Genomic DNA, 19442 nt, shown 5'->3' with positions numbered 1-19442 from the left:
AGGCTTCAGTAGTTGTGGCTCACGGGCTCTAGAGCACAGGCTCAGTGGTTGTGGCACATGGGCTTAGTTGCTCCATGACATGTGGGATCTTCCTGGACCAGGGCTCAAGCCCATGTCCTCTGCATTGGCAGGCAGATTCTTAACCACTGTGCCACCAAGGAAGTCCCTCATTTTCTCTTTGATTTCTTCATTAACCCTTGGTTTTTTAGTCACATGTTGTTTAGTCTCAAAATGTTTGTTGTTTTCCCATTTTTCTTTTTGCAATTGATTTCTAGTTTCATACTGTTGTGGTCAAAATATATTTGATGTAATTTTTATCCTCTTAAAAATCTGAGACTCGTTTGGTGGCCTAGGTAGAATGTGATCTATCCTGGATGATATTCCATGTGCAATTGAAAAGAATATATATTATGCTGTTTTTGGATGGAATGTCCTATAGAAGTCTATTTACTCCAACTAGTCCATTGTGTCATTTAAGACCAAGTTGCCTTATTGATTTTCTATCTGGATGATTTATACATTGATGTAAGTGGGGAATTAAAGTTCCCTACTATTATTATATAATTGTCAATTTCTTTTTATGTCTGTTAGTATTTGCTTTAGGTATTTAGGTGCTCCTGTATTAGGTGCTTGTATGTTAACAAGTGTAATAATAACCTCTTCTTTTATTGCTCCCTTTATCGTTATATAATACCCTTCTTTGTCTTTTGTTATAGCCTTTGTTTTAAAGACTTTTTTATCTGATATGAGGATTGCTACCCTTACTTTCTTGTTTCCATTTGCATGAAGTATATTTTTCCATCCCCTCACTTTCAGTCTGTGTGCCTTTAGCTCTGAAGTAAGTCTCTTGTTTACAGTGTATAGAAGGATCTATCTACCCTGTGTCTTTTGATCAGAGTATTTAGTCCACTGGCATTTAAAGTAATTATTGATAGTTATGTACTTACTGCCATTTTGTTATTTGTTTTCCAGTTGCTTTGTAGTTCTTCTCTGTTCATTACTTCTTTCTGTTTCTTCTCTTTTGGTTTGGTGATTTTCTTTCATAGTATGCTTGTGTTCTATTCTTTTCAGTTTTTTGTATCTATAGTAGGTTTTTGATATTTGGTTACCATGGGGTTCATATATGTTGACCTGTAACTATGTCTACTGGTAGTCATTCAAGTTGAAACACATTCTAAAAGATATACATTTTCTCTTCCCTCCCCCACATTCTGTGGTTCTGATGTCATCTTTTATACCATCATGCTTATCCTTTAACTGTTTATTATAGTTATAGTTGCTTTGTAAATTTTTTATCTTTTAATCTTCATACTGTCTTAAGTGGTTGATCTTTAGTCCCTACTATATATTTGCCTTTCCTAGTGGGATATTCCCTTTTCTATAGATTCTTCTTTTTGACTTGAGGAAGAATTTTTAACATTTCTCTTGGTAGACTTAGTAATGATGGACATTTTAAAGTTTTTACTCGTCTGAGAAGTTCTTTTTCTCTCCTTCTATGCTAAAGGATAATCTTATTGCGTAAAGTACACTAGGTTGCAAGATTTTCCCTTTTAGGACTTTGAATATATCATGCCCCTTTTGGCCTGCAAAGTTTCTGCAAGGAAATTATGGAATAACCTTGTGGGGATTCCTTTGTATATGACTCTGTTTTTCTCCTGCTAACTTTAAATTCTCTCTTTAACTTTTGCCATTTTAATTATATGTCTTGGTTTGGATCTGTTTCGGTTCATTTTGTTTGGAACCCTCTGTGCTTCATGTACCAGGATATATGTTTCTTTCTTCAAGTTAGGGATGTTTTCTGCCATAATTTCCTCAAGTACATTTTTTAAAATAAATTTAATTTAATTTATTTTATTTTTGGGTGCATTAGGTCTTCGTTGTGGTGGGCGGGCTTTCTCTAGTTGTGGCTGTGGGGGTTTCTTATTGTGGTGGCTTCTCTTGTTGCGGAACACGGGCTCTAGGCACGTGGGCTTCAGTAGTTCTGGCACAGGGTTCAGTAGTTGTGGATCACAGGCTCTAGAATGCAGGCTTAGTGGTTGTAGCGCACGGGATTAGTTCCTCTGTGGCACGAGGGATCTTCCTGGACCACGGCTCGAACCCGTGTCCCTTGCATTGGCAGGCTGATTCTTTTTTTTAAACATCTTTATTGGAGTATAATTGTTTTACAATGGTGTGTTAGTTTCTGCTTTATAACAAACTGAATCAGTTATACATATACACATGTTCCCATATCTCCTCCTTCTTGCATCTCCCTCTCTCCCACGCTCCCTATCCCACCAATACAGGTGGTCACAAAGCACCAAGTTGATCTCCCTGTTTATACAGCTGCTTCTCACTAGCTATCTATTTTACGTTTGGTAATGTATATATGTCCATGCCACTCTTTCACTTTGTCACAGCTTACACTTCCCCCTCCCCATATCCTCAAGTCCATTCTCTAGTAGGTCTATGTCTTTATTCCCATATTACCCCTAGGTTCTTCATGATATTTTTTTCTTAAATTCCATATATATGTGTTAGCATACGGTATTTGTCTTTCTCTTTCTGACTTACTTCACTTTGTATGATGGACTCTAGGTCCATCCACCTCACTACAAATAACTCAATTTCGTTTATTTTTATGGCTGAGTAATATTCCATTGTATATATGTGCCACATCTTCTTTATCCATTCATCTGATGATGGACACTTAGGTTGTTTCCATCTCCTGGCTATTGTAAATAGAGCTGCAATGAACATTTTGATACATGACTCTTTTTGAATTATGGTTTTCTCAGGGTATATGCCCAGTAGTGGGATTGGTGGGTCATATGGTAGTTCTATTTGTAGTTTTTTAAGGAATATCCATACTGTTCTCCATAGTGGCTGTACCAATTCACATTCCCACCAGCAGTGCAAGAGTGTTCCCTTTTCTCCACACCCTCTCCAGCATTTATTTTTCTAGATTTTTTGATGATGGCCATTCTGACTGGAGTGAGATGATATCACATTGTAGTTTTGATTTGCATTTCTCTAATGATTAATGATGTTGAGCCTCCTTTCATGTTTTGTTGGCAATCTGTATATCTTCTTTGGAGAAATGTCTGTTTAGGTCTTCTGCCCATTTCTGGATTGGGTTGTTTGTTTTTTGTTATTGAGCTGCATGAGCTGCTAATAAATTTTGGAGATTAATCCTTTGTCAGTTGCTTCATTTGCAAATATTTTCTCCCATTCTGAGGGTTCTATTTTGATCTTGTTTATGGTTTCCTTTGCCATGCAAATGCTTTGAAGTTTCATTAGGTCCCATTGTTTATTTTTGATTTTATTTGCATTTCTCTAGGAGGTGGGTCAAAAAGGATCTTGCTGTGATTTATGTCATACAGTGTTCTACCTATGTTTTCCTCTAAGAGTTTGATAGTTTCTGGTCTTACATTTACGTCTTTAATCCATATTGAGCTTATTTTTGTGTATGGTGTTAGGGAGTGATCTAATCTCGTACTTTTACATGTACCTGTCCAGTTTTCCCAGCACCACTTATTGAAGAGGCTGTCCTTTCTCCACTGTACATTCCTGCCTCCTTTATCAAAGATAAGGTGACCATATGTGCATGGGTTTAACTCTGGGCTTTCTATCCTGTTCCATTGATCTATATTTCTGTTTTTGTGCCAGTACCATACTGTCTTGATTACTGTAGCTTTGTAGTATAGTCTGAGGTCAGGGAGCCTGATTCCTCCAGCTCCGTTTTTCATTCTCAAGATTGCTTTGGCTATTCAGGGTCCTTTGTGCTTCCATACAGATTGTGAAATATTTTGTTCTAGTTCTGTAAAAAAATGCCAGTGGTAGTTTGATAGGGATTGCATTGAATCTGTAGATTGCTTTGGGTAGTAGAGTCATTTTCACAATATTGATTCTTCCAATCCATAACAGAGTATACCTCTCCATCTATTTGTATCATCTCTAATTTCTTTCATCAATGTCTTATAATTTTCTGCATACAGGTCTTTTGTCTCCTTAGGTAGGTTTATTCCTAGATATTCTATTCTTTTTGTTGCAATGGTAAATGGGAGTGTTTTCTTGATTTCACTTTCAGATTTTTCATCATTAGTGTACAGGAATGACAGATTTCTGTGCATTAATATTGTATCCTGCTACTTTACCAAATTCATTGATTAGCTCAAGTAGCTTTCTGGTAGCATCTTTAGGATTCTCTATGTATAGTATCATGTCATCTGCAAACAGTGACAGCTTTACTTCTTCTTTTCTGATTTGGATTCCTTTTATTTCCTTTTCTTCTCTGATTGCTGTGGCTAAAACTTCCAAAACTATGTTGAATAAGAGTGGTGAGAGAGGGCAGCCTTGTCTTCTTCCTGATCTTAGTGGAAATGGTTTCAGTTTTTCACCATTGAGGACGAAGTTGGCTGTGGGTTTTTCATACATGGCCTTTATTATGTTGAGGAAAGTTTCCTCTGTGCCTACTTTCTGGAGGGTTTTTATCATAAATGGGTGTTGAATTTTGTCGAAATCTTTCTCTGCATCTATTGAGACGATCATGTGGTTTTTCTCCTTCAATTTGTTAATTTGGTATATCACGTTGATTTGCATATATTGAAGAATCCTTGCATTCCTGGAATCAACCCCACTTGATCATGGTGTATGATCCTTTTAATGTGCTATTGGATTCTGTTTGCTAGTATTTTGTTGAGGATTTTTGCATTTGTGTTCGTCAGTGATACTGGCCTGTAGTTTTCTTTCTTTGTGACATCCTTGTCTGGTTTTTGGTATCAGGGTGATGGTGGCCTGGTAGAATGAGTTTGGGAGTGTTCCTCCCTCTGCTATATTTTGGAAGAATTTGCGAAGGATAGGTGTTAGCTCTTCTCTAAATGTTTGATAGAATTCACCTGTGAATCCATCTGGTCCTGGACTTTTGTTTGTTCAAAGATTTTTAATCACAGTTTCAATTTCAGTGCTTGTGATTGGTCTGGTCATATTTTCTATTTCTTCCTGATTCAGTCTCAGCAGTTTGTGCATTTCTAAAACTTTATCCATTTCTTTCAGGTTGTCTATTTTATTGGCATAGTGTTGCTTGTAGTAACCTCTCATGAACTTTTCTATTTCTGCAGCGTCAGTTGTTACTTCTCATTTTTCATTTCTAATTTTATTGATTTGAGTCTGCTCCCTTTTTTTCTTGATGGGTCTGGCTAATGGTTTATCAATTTTTTTATCTTCTCAAAGAACCAGCTTTTATTTTTATTGATCTTTGCTATCATTTCCTTCATTGCTTTTTCATTTATTTCTGATCTGATCTTTATGATTTCTTTCCTTCTGCTAACGTTGGGGGTTTTTGTTCTTCTTTCTCTAATTGCTTTTGGTGCAAGGTTAGCTTGTTTATTTGAGATGTTTCCTGTTTCTTAATGTAGGATTGTATTGCTATAAACTTCCCTCTTAGAACTGCTTTTGCTGCAACCCATAGGTTTTGGGTTGTCGTGTCTCCATTGCCATTTGTTTCTAGGTATTTTTTGAATTCCTCTCTGATTTCTTCAGTGATCACTTCCTTATTAAGTAGTGTATTGTTTAACCTCCATGTGTTTGTATTTTTTACAGATCTTTTCCTGTAATTGATATCTAGTCTCATAGCGTTGTGGCAGAAAAGATACTTGATACAATTTCAGTTGTCTTAAATTTACGAAGGCTTGCTTTCTGACCTAAGATATGATCTATCCTGGAGATATTCCATGAGCACTTGAGAAAAATGTGTATTGTGTTTTTGGATGGAATGTCCTATAAATGTCAATTAAGTCCATCTTGTTTAATGTATCATTTAAAGCTTGTGTTTCCTTATTTATTTTCATTTTGGATAATCTGTCCATTGATGAAAGTGGGGTGTTAAAGTCCCCTACTATGAATGTGTTACTGTCAATTTCCCCTTTTATGGCTGTTAGCATTTGCCTTATGTATTGAAGTGCTCCTATGTTGGGTTCATAAATATTTACAATTGTTATTTCTTCTTCTTGGATTGATTCCTTGATCATTGTGTAGTGTCCTTCTTTGTCTCTGGTAATAGTCTTTATTTTAAAGTCTATTTTGTCTGATATGAGAATTGCTACTCCAGCTTTCTTTTGGTTTCCATTTGCATGGAATATCTTTTTCCATCCCCTCACTTTCAGTCTATATGTGTCTCTAGGTCTGAAGTGGGTCTCTTGTAGACAGCATATATGTGTGTCTTGTTTTTGTATCCATTCAGCCAAACTGTGTCTTTTGGTGGGAGCATTTAATCCATTTACATTTAAGGTAGTTATTGATATGTATGTTCCTATTCCCATTTTCTTAATTGTTTTGGGTTTGTTATTATAGTTCTTTTCTTTCTCTTGTGTGTCTTGGCTAGAGAAAATCCTTTAGCATTTGTTGTAAAGCTAGTTTGGTGGTGATTAACTCTCTCAACTTTTGCTTGTCCGTAAAGGTTTTAATTTCTCCATCAAATCTGAATGAGATCCTTGCTGGGTAGAGTAATTTTGGTTGTAGGTTTTTCTCCTTCATCACTTTAAGTATGTCCTGCCACTCCCTTCTGGCTTGCAGAGTTTCTGCTGAAAGATCAGCTGTTATCCTTATGGGATTCCCTTGTGTGTTATTTGTTGTATTTCCCTTGTTGCTTTAAATATGTTTTCTTTGCATTTAATTTTTGACAGTTTGATTAATATGTTTCTTGGTGTATTTCTCCTTGGATTTATCCTGTATGGGACTCTCCGTGCTTCCTGGACTTGATTAACTATTTCCTTTCCCATATTAGGGAAGTTTTCAACTATAATCTCTTCAAACATTTTCTCAGTCCCTTTCTTTTTCTCTTCTTTTTCTGGAACCCCTATAATTCGACTGTTGGTGTGTTTAATGTTGTCCCAGAGGTCTCTGAGACTGTCCTCAGTTCTTTTCATTCTTTTTTCTTTATTCTGCTCTGCAGTAGTTATTTCCACTATTTTATCTTCCAGGTCACTTATCAGTTCTTCTGCCTCAGTTATTCTGCTGTTGATCCCATCTAGAGTATTTTTAATTACATTTGTTGTGTTGTTCATCATTGCTTGTTTCATCTTTAGTTCTTCTAGGTCCTTGTTAAATGTTTCTTGCATTTTCTCTATTTACAAGATTTTCGGTCATCTTTACTATCATCATTCTGAATTCTTTTTCAGGTAGACTGCCTATTTCCTCTTCGTTTGTTAGGTCTGGTGGGGTTTTATCTTGCTCCTTCATCTGCTGTGTGTTTTTCTGTCTTTTCATTTTGCTTATCTTACTGTGTTTGGGGTCTCCTTTTTGCAGGCTGCAGGTTCGTAGTTCCTGTTGTTTTTGGTGCCTGTCCCCAGTGGCTAAAGTTGGTTCAGTGGGTTGTGTAGGCTTCCTGGTGGAGGTGACTAGTGCCTGTGTTCTGGTGGATGAGGCTGGATCTTGTCTTTCTGGTGGGCAGGTCCACATCTGGTGGTGTGTTTTGGGGTGTCTGTGGACTTATGATTTTAGGCAGCCTCTCTTCTAATGGGTGGGGTTGTGTTCTTGTCTTGCTAGTTGTTTGGCATAGAGTGTCCAGCACTGTAGCTTGCTGGTCGTTGAGTGAAGCTGGGTGCTGGTGTTGAGATGGAGATTTCTGGGAGATTTTCGCCATTTGATATTATGTGGAGCTGGGAGGTCTCTTGTGGACCAGTGTCCTGAAGTTGGCTCTCCCACCTCAGAGGCACAGCACTGACTCCTGGCTGCAGCACCAAGAGCCTTTCATCCACATGGCTCAGAATAAAAGGGAGAAAAAGTAGAAAGAAAAAGAGAGAAGGAAGGAAAGAAGGAAAGAGGAAAGAAAGAAAAAGAAAGGAAGGAAGGAAAAGAGGGAAAGAAAGAAAGGAAGACAATAAAATAAAATAAAGATTAAAATAAAGTAAGATAAAATAAAATAAAGTTATTAAAATAAAAAATAAGAAAAAATTTTTAAAAGAAAAAAAACAAATCGGATAGAACCCTAGGACTAATGGTGAAAGCAAAGCTATACAGACAGAATCTCACACAGAAGCATACACATACACATTCACAAAAAGAGGAAAAGGGGAAAAAATCATAAATCTTGCTGTCAAAGTCCACCTCCTCAATTTGGAATGATTCGTTGTCTATTCAGGTATTCCACAGATGCAGGGTACATCCAAGTTTGATTGTGGAGCCTTTAATTCGCTGCTTCTGAGGCTGCTTGGGGAGATTTCCTTTTCTCCTCTTTGTTCGCACAGCTCCTGAGGCTCAGCTTTGGATTTGGCCCCGCCTCTGCGTGTAGGTCACCGGAGGGCGTTTTGTTCTTTGCTCAGACAGGACAGCTTTTAAAGGAGCAGCTGAGTCGGGGGCTCTGGCTCACTCAGGCCACGGGGAGGGAGGGGTTGCGGATGCGGGTGTGAACGGCGGTAGAGGCCGGCGGGACGTTTGCACCAGCCTGAGGCGCGCCGTGCGTTTTCCCAGGGAAGTTGTCCCTGGATCCCAGGACCCTGGCAGTGGCGGCCTGCACAGGCTCCCCGGAAGGGAGGTGTGGATAGTGACCTGTGTTCGTACACAGGCTTCTTGGTGGTGGCAGCAGCAGCCTTAGCATCTCATGCCTGTCTCTGGGGTCTGCGCTGTTAGCCACGGCTCACGCCCATCTGTGGAGGTCCTTTAAGCAGCGCTCTTAATCCCCTCTTCTCTCGCACCGGGAAACAAAAAGGGAAGAAAAAGTTTCTTGCCTCTTCGGCAGGTCCAGACTTTCCCCCAGACTCCCTCCCGGCTAGCCGTGGTGCACTAACCCCCTGCAGGCTGTGTTTATGCTGCCAACCCTAGTCCTCTCCCTGTGCTCCCACCGAAGCCTGATCCTCAGCTCCCAGCCCCGCCCACACTGGCAGGTGAGCAGACAAGCCTCTCGGGCTGGTGAGTGCTGGTTGGCACCGATCCTCTGTGCACAAATCTCTCTGCTTTGCCCTCCACACCCCTGTTGCTGTGCTCTCCTCCGCAGCACCGAAGCTCCCCCACTCCGCCACCCGAAGTCTCTGCTCGCGAAGGGGCTTCCTAGTGTGTGGAAACCTTTCCTCCTTCACAGCTCCCTCCACTGGTGCACGGTCCTGTCCCTATTCTTTTGTCTCTGTTTATTCTTTTTTCTTTTGCCCTACCCAGGTACGTGTGGAGTTTCTTGCCTTTTGGGAGGTCTGAGGACTTCTGCCAGCGTTCAGTAGGTGTTCTGTAGGAGTTGTTCCATGTGTAGATGTATTTCTGGCGTATCTGTGGGGAGGAAGGTGATCTCTGCGTCTTACTCTTCCGCCATTTTCCCCCTCCTGGCAGGTGGATTCTTAACCACTGTGCCCCCAGGGAAGCCCTCTCAAGTACATTTTTGATCCTCTTCTCTCTCTCTCCTCCTCTTGGTACCCCTATAATGTGAATCCTCATAAGCTTAATGTTATCCCGAGATCTCTAAAACTGTTTTCATTAAAATTCTTTTTGTTTTCTAATTGGGTGATTTCCATTACTGTATCTTCTAGATCAGCTATACATTCTTGTGTATCATTCAGTCTGTTATCTATTCCTTCTAGTGTTTTTTATAATTATATTTTATCTATTGAATTCATTTCAATGTTTGTGTATCTGTTATATTTTGTAGTTCCTTGTTAGAGTGTTCACTGCGTGCATAAATCCTTAACCTAATTCATTTAATATTTTTATGACCAATATGTTCAATTCTTCATCTGGTAAATTACTTATTTCTATTATTATTTTCAGGGGTTTTCCCTTACTCTTTAAACAAAATTTATTATATTGGAATATAGGTGATATGTTAGTTTCAGGTCTACAACAAAGTGATTCAGTTATACATATACATATATACATCCTTTTTCAGATTCTTTTTCCATATAAATTATTACAGATTATTGAATAGAATTCCCTGTGCTATACAGTAGGGCCTTGTTGATTATCTATGTTATATATAGTGTATCTGTTAATCCCAACCTCCTAATTTATTCCTCCCCAAGCCCCACCTTTGCACTTTGGTAACCATAAATTTGTTTTTTAGGTCTGTGAGTCTGTTTCTGTTTTGTGAATAAGTTCATTTGTATCAATTTTTTTTTAGATTCCAAATATAAGCAGTATCATATATTGCCCTTCTCTGTCTGACTGACTTCACTTCCTATGGTAATCTCCAGGTCCATCCATGTTGCTGCAAATGGCATTATTTCATTCTGTTTAATGTTTGAGTAGTATTCCATTGTATATATTTACCACATCTTCTTTATCCATGCATCTGTTGATGGACATTTAGGTTGCTTCCATGTCTTGGCTGTAGCAAACAGCACTGCAGTGAATATTGGGTTGCGTGTATACTTTTGAACTGTGGTTTTCTCTGGATATATGTGCAGGGGTGGGATTGCTGTGTCATATGGTAGTTCTGTTTTTAGTTTTTTGAGGAACCTCCATACTTTTCTCCATAGTAGCTATACCAATTTTCATTCCCACCAACAGTGTAGGAGGGTTCACTTTTCTTCACACCTTCTCCAGCATTTATTGCTTGTAGATTTTTTTGATAATGGCCATTCTGATCAGTGTGAGGTGATACCTCATTGTAGTTTTGATTTACAGTTCTCTAATAATTAGTGATGTTGAGTATCATGTGCTTCTCCACCATCTGTATGTCTTCTTTGGATAGATGTCTATTTAGATCTTCTGCCAATTTCTTACTGGGTCGTTTATTTGATGTTGAGCTGTTTGCAAATTTTTGAGATAAATCCCTTGTCAGTTACATTGTTTGAAAATATTTTCTCCCATTCCATGGGTTGTATTTTTGTTTTGTTTATGGTTTTCCTTACTGTGCAAAAGCTTTTAAGTTTAGTTAGGTCCCATTTGTTTATTTTTATTTTCATTATTCTAGAAGGTGGATCAAAAAAATATTGCTGCAATTTAGGTCACAGAGTGTTCTGCCTGTTTTCCTCTAAGAGTTTTATAGTATCTGGTTTTACATTTAGGTCTTTAATCCATTTTGAGTTTATTTTTGTGTATGGCGTTAAGCTGTCCAGTTTTCCCAGAACCATTTATTGAAGAGACTGTCTTTTCTCCACTGTATATTCTTGCCTCTTTTGTCATAGATTAATTGACCATAAGTGTGTGGGTTTATTTCTGGGCTTTCTGTCCTTTTTCATTGATCTGTGTTTTTGTTTTTGTGCCAGTACCATACTGTTTTGATGACTGTAGCTTTGTAGTATAGCCTGAAGTCAGAGAGGCTGATTCCTCCAGCTCTAGCTTTTTCTTTCTCAGGATTGCTTTGGCTATTTGGGGTCTTTTATATCTCCATACAAATTTAAAAACATTTTGTTCTGGTTCTGTGAAAAATGCCATTGGTAATTTGATAGGGATTGCTCTGAATCTGTAGATTGCCTTGGGCAGTATAGTTATTTTAACAGTAGTGATTCTTCCAATTCAAGAACACTGTATATCTTTCCATGCTTGTGTTATCTTCAATTTCTTTCATCAGCATCTTATAGTTTTTGGAATACAGGTCTTTTGCCTCCTTAAGTAGGTTTATTCCTAGGTATTTTATTCTTTTTGATACAGTGGTGAATAGGATTGTTTCTTTAATTTCTCTTTCTGATCTTTCATTGTTAGAAATGCAACAGATTTCTGTGTGTTAATTTTGTATCCTGAAACTTTACTGAATTCATTGATGAGCTCTAGTAGTTTTCTGGTAGCATCTTTAGGATTTTCAATGTATAGTATCATGTCATCTGCAAACAGTGACAGTTTACTTTTTCTTTTCAAATTTGGATTCCTATTCTTTCTTTTTCTTCTCTGATTACCATGGCTAGGACTTCCAAAACCATGTTGAGTGAAAGTGGACCTCCTTGTATTGTTCCTGATCTTAGAGAAAATGCTTTCAGTTTTTCACTGTTGATTATGATGTTAGATGTAGGCTTTTCATATATGGCCTTTATTATGTTGAGGTATGTTCCCTCTGTGCCCACTTTCTGGAGAGTTTTTATCATAAGTGGATGTTGAATTTTTTCAAAAGCTTTTTCTGCATCTATTGAGATGATAATATTGGTTTTTTATTCTTCATTTTGTTAATGTGGTGTATCACAGTGATTGACTTATGGATATTGAAAAATACTTGCATCCCTGTGATAAATCCCCGTTAATTGTTGTGTGCGATCCTTTTAATGTATTGTTGGATTCAGCTTGGTAGTATTTTATCGAGGATTTTTGCATCTATGTTCATTAGTGATATTGGCCTGTAATTTTCTTTTATTTGTGGTACCTTTGTCTGGTTTTGGTATCAGGGTGATGGTTGCCTCATAGAATGAGTTTGGGAGTGTTCCTTCCTCTGTAATTTTGTGGAAGAGTTTCAGAAGGATAGGTGTTAACTCTTCTCTAATTGTTTGATAGAATTCACCTAGTCCTGGACTTTTGTTGGGAGTTTTAAAATCACAGTTTCAATTTCAGTGCTTGTCATAGGTCTGTCCATATTTACACTTCTGACTGGTTCAGTCTTGGGAAATGTTACCTTTCTAAGAATTTGTCCACATCTTCTAGGTTGTCCATTTTATTGGCATATACTTGCTTGTAGTAGTCTTTTATGAGCCTTTGTATTTCTGTGGTGCCTGCTGTAACTTCTTTTTCATTTCTAATTTTATTGATTTGAGCCCTCTCTTTTTTCTAGATGAGTCTGGCTAAAGCTTTATCAATTTTGTTTATCTTTTCAAAGAACCAGCTTTTAGTTTCATTGATATTTTCTATTGTTTTCCTTGACTCTATTTCATTTATTTCTGGGATGACTTTTATGATTTCTTTCCTTCTACTCACTTTGGGTTTTGTTTGTTTTTCTCTACTTCCTTTAGGTGTATGGTTACATTGTATATTTGAGATTTTTCTTGTTTCCTGAGGTGAGATTGTATTGCTGTTAACTTCCTTCTTAGAACTGCTTTTACTGTGTGTCATACGTTTGGGATCGTCATGCTTCAGTTGTCATTTGTCTTTAGGTATTTTTTGACTTCCTCTGTGATTTCTTCAGTGATCCATTCGTTTTATCATACCATTTTTTTTAGCCTCCACCTGTTTGTGTGTTTTTTCACAGTTTCTTTCTTTCAGTTGATTTCTAATCTCATAGCATTGTGGTCAGAAAAGATACTTGATATTATTTCAACTTGCTTAAATTTTTGGAGGCTTGCTTTATGTCCCAGCATGTGATATATCCTGGAGAATGTTCATGTGCAGTTGGAAAGAATGTGTATTCTGCTGCTTTTGGATGGAGTGCTCTACAAATATCAACTAAATCCATCTGGTCTAATTTGTCATTTAAGGCCTGTGTTTCATTATTAATTTTCTGTCTGGATGATCTGTCCATTGATATAAGTGGGGTGTTAAAGACCCCCACTATTTTTGGGTTACTGTTGATTTCTCCTTTTATGACTGTTAGCATTTGCCTTATATATTGGGGTACTCCTATGTTGGATGCATATATATTTACTATTGTTATATCTTCTTCTTGGTTTATGCCTTGATCATTGTGTGGTGTTCTTCTTTGTCTTTTGTAACAGTCTTTATGTTAAAGTCTATTTTGTCTGATAAGAGTGTTGCAACTCGACTACCTTCTGCTTTCCATTTTCATGGAATACCTTTTTGCATCTGCTGGCTTTCAGTCTGTATGTGGCCCTAGATCTGAAGTGGGTCTTTTGTAGACAGCATACACATGGGTCTTCTTTTTGTATCCATTCAGCCAGTCTGTATCTTTTGTTTGGAGCATTAAATCCATTTACATTTACGGTAATTACTGATATGTAAGTTCTTATTGCCATTTTGTTAATTGTTTTGGGTTTGTGTTTTTAAAAATTTTTTTATTTGTTTTTGGCTGTGTTAGGTCTTCATTTCTGTGTGAGGGCTTTCTCTAGTTGTAGCAAGCAGGGACACTCACTATCGTGGCCTCGCTTGTTGCAGAGCACAGGCTCCAGATGCGCAGGCTCAGTAGTTGTGGCTCACGGGCCTAGTTGCTCCGCGGCATGTGAGATCTTCCCAGACCAGGGCTCGAACCCGTGTCCCCTGCATTAGCAGGCAGATTCTCAACCACTGTGCCACCAGGGAAGCCCTTGGGTTTGTTTTTGTGTTTTTTCTTTCCTTCCTCTTTTGTTCTCTTGTTATTTGATGATTATCTTTATTGTTGTGTTTGGATTCCTTTTTCTTTTTTGTGTATATATCTATTGTAAATTTTTGCTTTGTGGTTACCATGAGGTTTTGACATAGCAGTCTGTCAGTATACAAGATTGTTTTAAGTTGCCAGTCTCTTAATTTCAAATGCATTTCCAATAACCTGCATTTGTACTCTCCTCTTCTCACGATTACTGGTTTTTTTTTTTTGTTTTTTTTTTTTGCGGTACGCAGGCCTCTCACTGCTGTGGTCTCTCCAGACGCACAGGCTCAGCGGCCATGGCTCACGGGCCCAGCTGCTCCACGGCATGTGGGATCTTCCCGGACCGGAGCACGAACCCACGTCCCCTGCATTAGCAGGCAGACTCTCAATCACTGCGCCACCAGGGAAGCCCTGATTACTGGTTTTGATATCATATTTGTGTGTGAATAATTTTCTACCTTTACTCTATGTTTGCCTTTACCAGTGAGCTTTCCCATTTGTCATTTTCTTGTTTCTAGTTGTGAGTTTTCTTTTTCCACCTGGAGAAGTTCCTTTATCAATTGTTGTGAAGCTGGTATGGTGATGATGAATTCCCTTAGCTTTTGCTTGTCTGTAAGACTTTTTGATTTCTCCACTGAATCTGAACAAGAGCCTTCCTGGGTAGAGTGTTCTTGGTTGTAGGATTTTCCCTTACATCACTTTATTATTATTATTTTTTTGAATTTTATTTTATTTTTTTATACAGCATGTTCTTATTAGTCATCAATTTTATACACATCAGTGTATATATGTCAATCCTAATCGCCCAATTCATCACACCACCACCTCCACCCACCTGCCACTTCACCCCCTTGGTGTCCATACATTTGTTCTCTACATCTGTGTCTCAATTTCTGCCTTGCAAACCAGTTCATCTATACCATTTTTCTAGGTTCCACATATATGAGTTAATAGACGATATCTGTTTTTCTCTCTCTGACTTACTTCACGCTGTATGACAGTCTCTAGATCCATCCACGTCTCAACAAATGACGGAATTTTGTTCCTTTGTATGGTTGAGTAGTATTTCATTGTATACATGTATCGCCTTATCCATTCATCTGTCGATGGATATTTAGGTTGCTTCCATGACGTGGCTATTGTAAATAGTTCTGCAGTGAACAAAGTGGTGCATGTGTGTTTTTGAATTATGATTTTCTCTGGGTATATGCCCAGTAGTGGGATTTCTGGATCATATGGTAATTCTATTTTTAGTTTTTTAAGGAACCTCCATACTGTTCTCCATAGTGGCTGTATCAATTTACATTCCCACCAACAGTGCAAGAGGGGTCCCTTTTCTCCACACCCTCTCCAGCACTTGTTGTTTGTAGATTTTCTGATGATGCCCATTCTAACTGGTGTGAGGTGATACCTCATTGTAGTTTTGATTTGCATTTCTCTAATAATTAGTGATGTTGAGCAGCTTTTTATGTGCTTATTGACCATTTGTATGTCTTCTTTGGAGAGATGTCTGTTTAGGTCTTCTGCCCATTTTTAGATTGGTTGTTTGTTTTTTTAATACTGAACTGCATGAGCTGTTTATATATTTTGGAGATTAATCCTTCATCCGTTGATTCATTTTCAAATAGTTTCTCCCATTCTGAGGGTTGTCTTTTCGTCTTGTTTATGGTTTCTTTTGCTGTACAAAAGCTTTGAAGTTTCATTAAGTCCCATTTATTTATTTTTGTTTTTATTTCCATTACTCTAGGATGTGGATCAAAAAAGATATTGCTGTGATTTATGTCAAAGAGTGTTCTTTGGGGCTTCCTTGGTGGAGCAGTTGTTGAGAGTCAGCCTGCTGATGCAGGGGACACGGGTTCATGCCCCAGTCTGGGAAGATCCCACATGCCGTGGAGTGCCTAGGCCTGTGAGCCATGGCTGCTGAGCCTGAGCATCCAGAGCCTGTGCTCTGCAACGGGAGAGGCCACAACAGTGAGAGGTCCGTGTACCGCAAAAACAAAAACAAAGAGTGTTCTTCCTATGTTTTCCTCTAAGAGTTTCATAGTGTCTGGTCTTACATTTAGGTGTCTAATCCATTTTCAGTTTATTTCTGTGTATGGTATTAGGGAGTATTCTAACTTCATTCTTTTACATGTAGTTGTCCCGTTTTCCCAGCACCACTTATTGAAGAGACTGTCTTTTCTCCATTGTATATCCTTGCCTCCTTTGTCATAGATTAGTTGACCATAGGTTGCATGGGTTTATCTCTGGGATTTCTATCCTGTCCCATTGATCTGTATTTCTGTTTTTGTGCCAGTACCATATTGTCTTGATTACTGTAGCTTTGTAGTATAGTCTGAAGTCAGGGAGTCTGATTCCTCCAGCTCTGCTTTTTTCCCTCAAGACTGCTTTGACTGTTCGGGGTCTTTTGTGTCTCCACACAAATTTGAAGATTTTTTGTTCTAGTTCTGTAAAAAAAATGCCACTGGTAATTTGATAGGGATTGCATTGAATCTGTAGATTGCTTTGGGTAGTATAGTCATTTTCACAATATTGATTCTTCCAATCCAAGACTATGATATATCTCTCCATCTGTTTGTATCATCTTTAATTTCTTTCATCAGTGTCTTATAGTTTTCTGCATACAGGTCTTTTGTCTCCCTAGGTAGGTTTATTCCTGGGTATTTTATTCTTTTTGTTAAAATGGTAAATGGGAGTGTTTTCTTAATTTCTTTTTCAGATTTTTTCATCATTAGTATATAGGAATGCAAGAGATTTCTGTGCATTACTTTTGTATCCTGCTACTTTACCAAATTCATTGATTAGCTATAGTAGTTTTCTGGTGGCATCTTTAGGATTCTCTATGTACAGTATCGTGTCATCTGCAAACAGTGACAGTTTTTCCTCTTTTTTTCCAATTTGTATTCCTTTTATTTCTTCTCTGATTGCCGTGGCTAGGACTTCCAAAACCACGTTGAATAATAGTGGTGAGAGTGGATGTTCTTGTCTTGTTCCTGATCTTAGAGGAATTGCTTTCAGTTTTTCACCATTGAGAATGATGTTTGCTGTGGGTTTGTCATATATGGCCTTTATTATGTTGAGATAAGATCCCTCAATGCCCAGTTTCTGGAGAGTTTTTATCATAAATTGCTATTGAGTTTTGTCAGAAACTTTTTCTGCATCTATTTAGATGATCGTATGGTTTTTATTCTTCAATTTGTTAATATGGTGTATCACATTGATTGATTTGCATATATTGAAGAATCCTTGCATCCCTGGGATAAATCCCACTTGATCATGGTTTATGGTCCTTTTAATGTGTTGTTGGATTCTTTTTGCTAGTAGTTTGTTGAGGATTTTTGCATTTATATTCATCAGTGATATTGGTCTGTAATTTTTTTTGTAGTGTCTTAGTCTGGTTTCGGTATCAGGATGGTGGTGGCCCCATAGAATGAGTTTGGGAGTGTTCCTTCTGCTGCAGTCTTTTGGAAGAGTTTGAGAAGGATGGGTGTTAGCTCTTGTCTAAATGTTTTATAGAATTCACCTGTGAAGCCATCTGGTCCTGAACTTTTGTTTGTTGGAAGATTTTTAATCACAGTTTCAATTTCATTACTTGTGATTGGTCTGTTCATATTTTCTATTTCTTCCTGGTTCAGTCTTGGAAGGTTATACCTTTCTAAGAATTTGTCCATTTCTTCCAGGTTGTCCATTTTATTGGCATAGAGATGCTTGTAGTAGTCTCTTAGGATGCTTTGTACTTCTGTGGTGTCTGTTGTAACTTCTCCTTTTTCATTTCTAATTTTATTAAGTCCTCTCCCTCTTTTTCTTGATGAGTCTGGCTAATGGTTTATCAATTTTGTTTTATCTTCTCAAGGAACCAGCTTTTAGTTTTATTGATCTTTGCTATTGTTTTCTTTGTTTCTATTTCATTTATTTCTGGTCTGATCTTTATGATTTCTTTCCTTCTGCTAACTTTGGGTTTTGTTTGTTCTTCTTTCTCTAGTTCCTTTAGGTGTAATGTTAGATTGTTTATTTGAGATTTTTCTTGTTTCTTGAGGTAGGCTTATATAGCTATAAACTTCCCTCTTAGAACTGCTTTTGCTACATCCCATAGGTTTTGTATCATGTTTTCATTGTCATTTTTCTCTAGGTATTTTTTGATTTCCTCTTTGATTTCTTCAGTGATCTCTTGGTTATTTAGTAACTTATTGTTTAGCCTCCATGTGTTTGTGTTTTTTATGTTTTTTCCCTGCAATTCATTTCTAATCTCCTAGCCTTGTGGTGAGAAAAGATACTTGATATGATTTCAATTTTCTTAAATTTACTGAGGCTTGATTAGTGACCCAAGATGTGATATATTCTGGAGAATGTTCCATGCGTGCTTGAGAAGAAAGTGTAATTTGCTGTTTTTGAATGGAATGTCCTATAAATATCAATTAAATGTATCTGCTTTATTGTGTCATTTAAAGCTTCTGTTTAATTATTTATTTTCATTTGTTACGGTCTGTCCATTGGTGTAAGTGAGGTGTTAAAGTCTCCCACTATAATTGTGTTACTGTCGGTTTCCTCTTTTATAACTGTTAGCTATAATATTGTGTTACTGTTAGCTATAAAATTGTGTTACTGTCGGTTTCTTCTTTTATAGCTGTTAGCAGTTGCCTTATGTATTGAGGTGCTCCTATGTTGGGTGTATATATATTTATAATTGTTATATCATCTTCTTGGTTTGATCCCTTGATCATTATGTAGTGTCCTTCCTTGTCTCTTGTAACATTCCTTAATTTTTTATTTTTATTTTTTTTTGTGGTATGCGGGCCTCTCACTGTTGTGCCCTGTCCCGTTGCAGAGCACAGGCTCCGGACACGCAGGCTCAGCGGCCATGGCTCACGGGCCCAGCTGCTCCGCGGCATGTGGGATCCTCCCGGACCACAGCACGAACCCATTTCCCCTGCATTGGCAGGCAGACTCTCTACCACTGCACCACCAGGGAAGCCCCAACATTCTTTATTTTAAAGTCTATTTTATCTGATATGAGTATTGCTACTCCAGCTTTATTTGATTTCCATTTGCATAGAATATCTTTTTCCATCCCCTCACTTTCAGTCTGTATGTGTCCCTAGGTCTGAATTGGGTCTCTTGTAGACAGCATATATATGGGTCTTGTTTTTGTATCCATTCAGCAACCCTGAGTCTTTTGGTTGGAGCATTTAATCCATTCACGTTTAAGGTAATTATTGATATGTATGTTCCTATGACCATTTTCTTAATTGTTTTGGGTTTGTTTTTGTAGGTCCTTTTCTTCTCTTGTGTTCCATACTTAGAGAAGTTCCTTTAGCGTTTGATT

The 19442-nt window shown here is 37.8% G+C and overlaps 1 long non-coding RNA gene across 1 annotated transcript; it reads left to right on the top strand.

Annotated features, from left to right (window-relative positions):
- Positions 1-587: 587 nt before the first annotated feature.
- On the top strand, positions 588-19149 carry LOC116763737. Its single transcript, XR_004352605.1, has 3 exons — positions 588-709; positions 9789-9794; positions 19114-19149. It is a non-coding gene; the product is annotated as an uncharacterized LOC116763737 (long non-coding RNA).
- Positions 19150-19442: the final 293 nt, after the last annotated feature.

The sequence above is a fragment of the Phocoena sinus genome, chromosome 12, assembly GCF_008692025.1.
Source record: "Phocoena sinus isolate mPhoSin1 chromosome 12, mPhoSin1.pri, whole genome shotgun sequence".
NCBI classification, from domain to species: domain Eukaryota; kingdom Metazoa; phylum Chordata; class Mammalia; order Artiodactyla; family Phocoenidae; genus Phocoena; species Phocoena sinus.
This window is presented reverse-complemented; position numbering and strand designations above follow the sequence as displayed.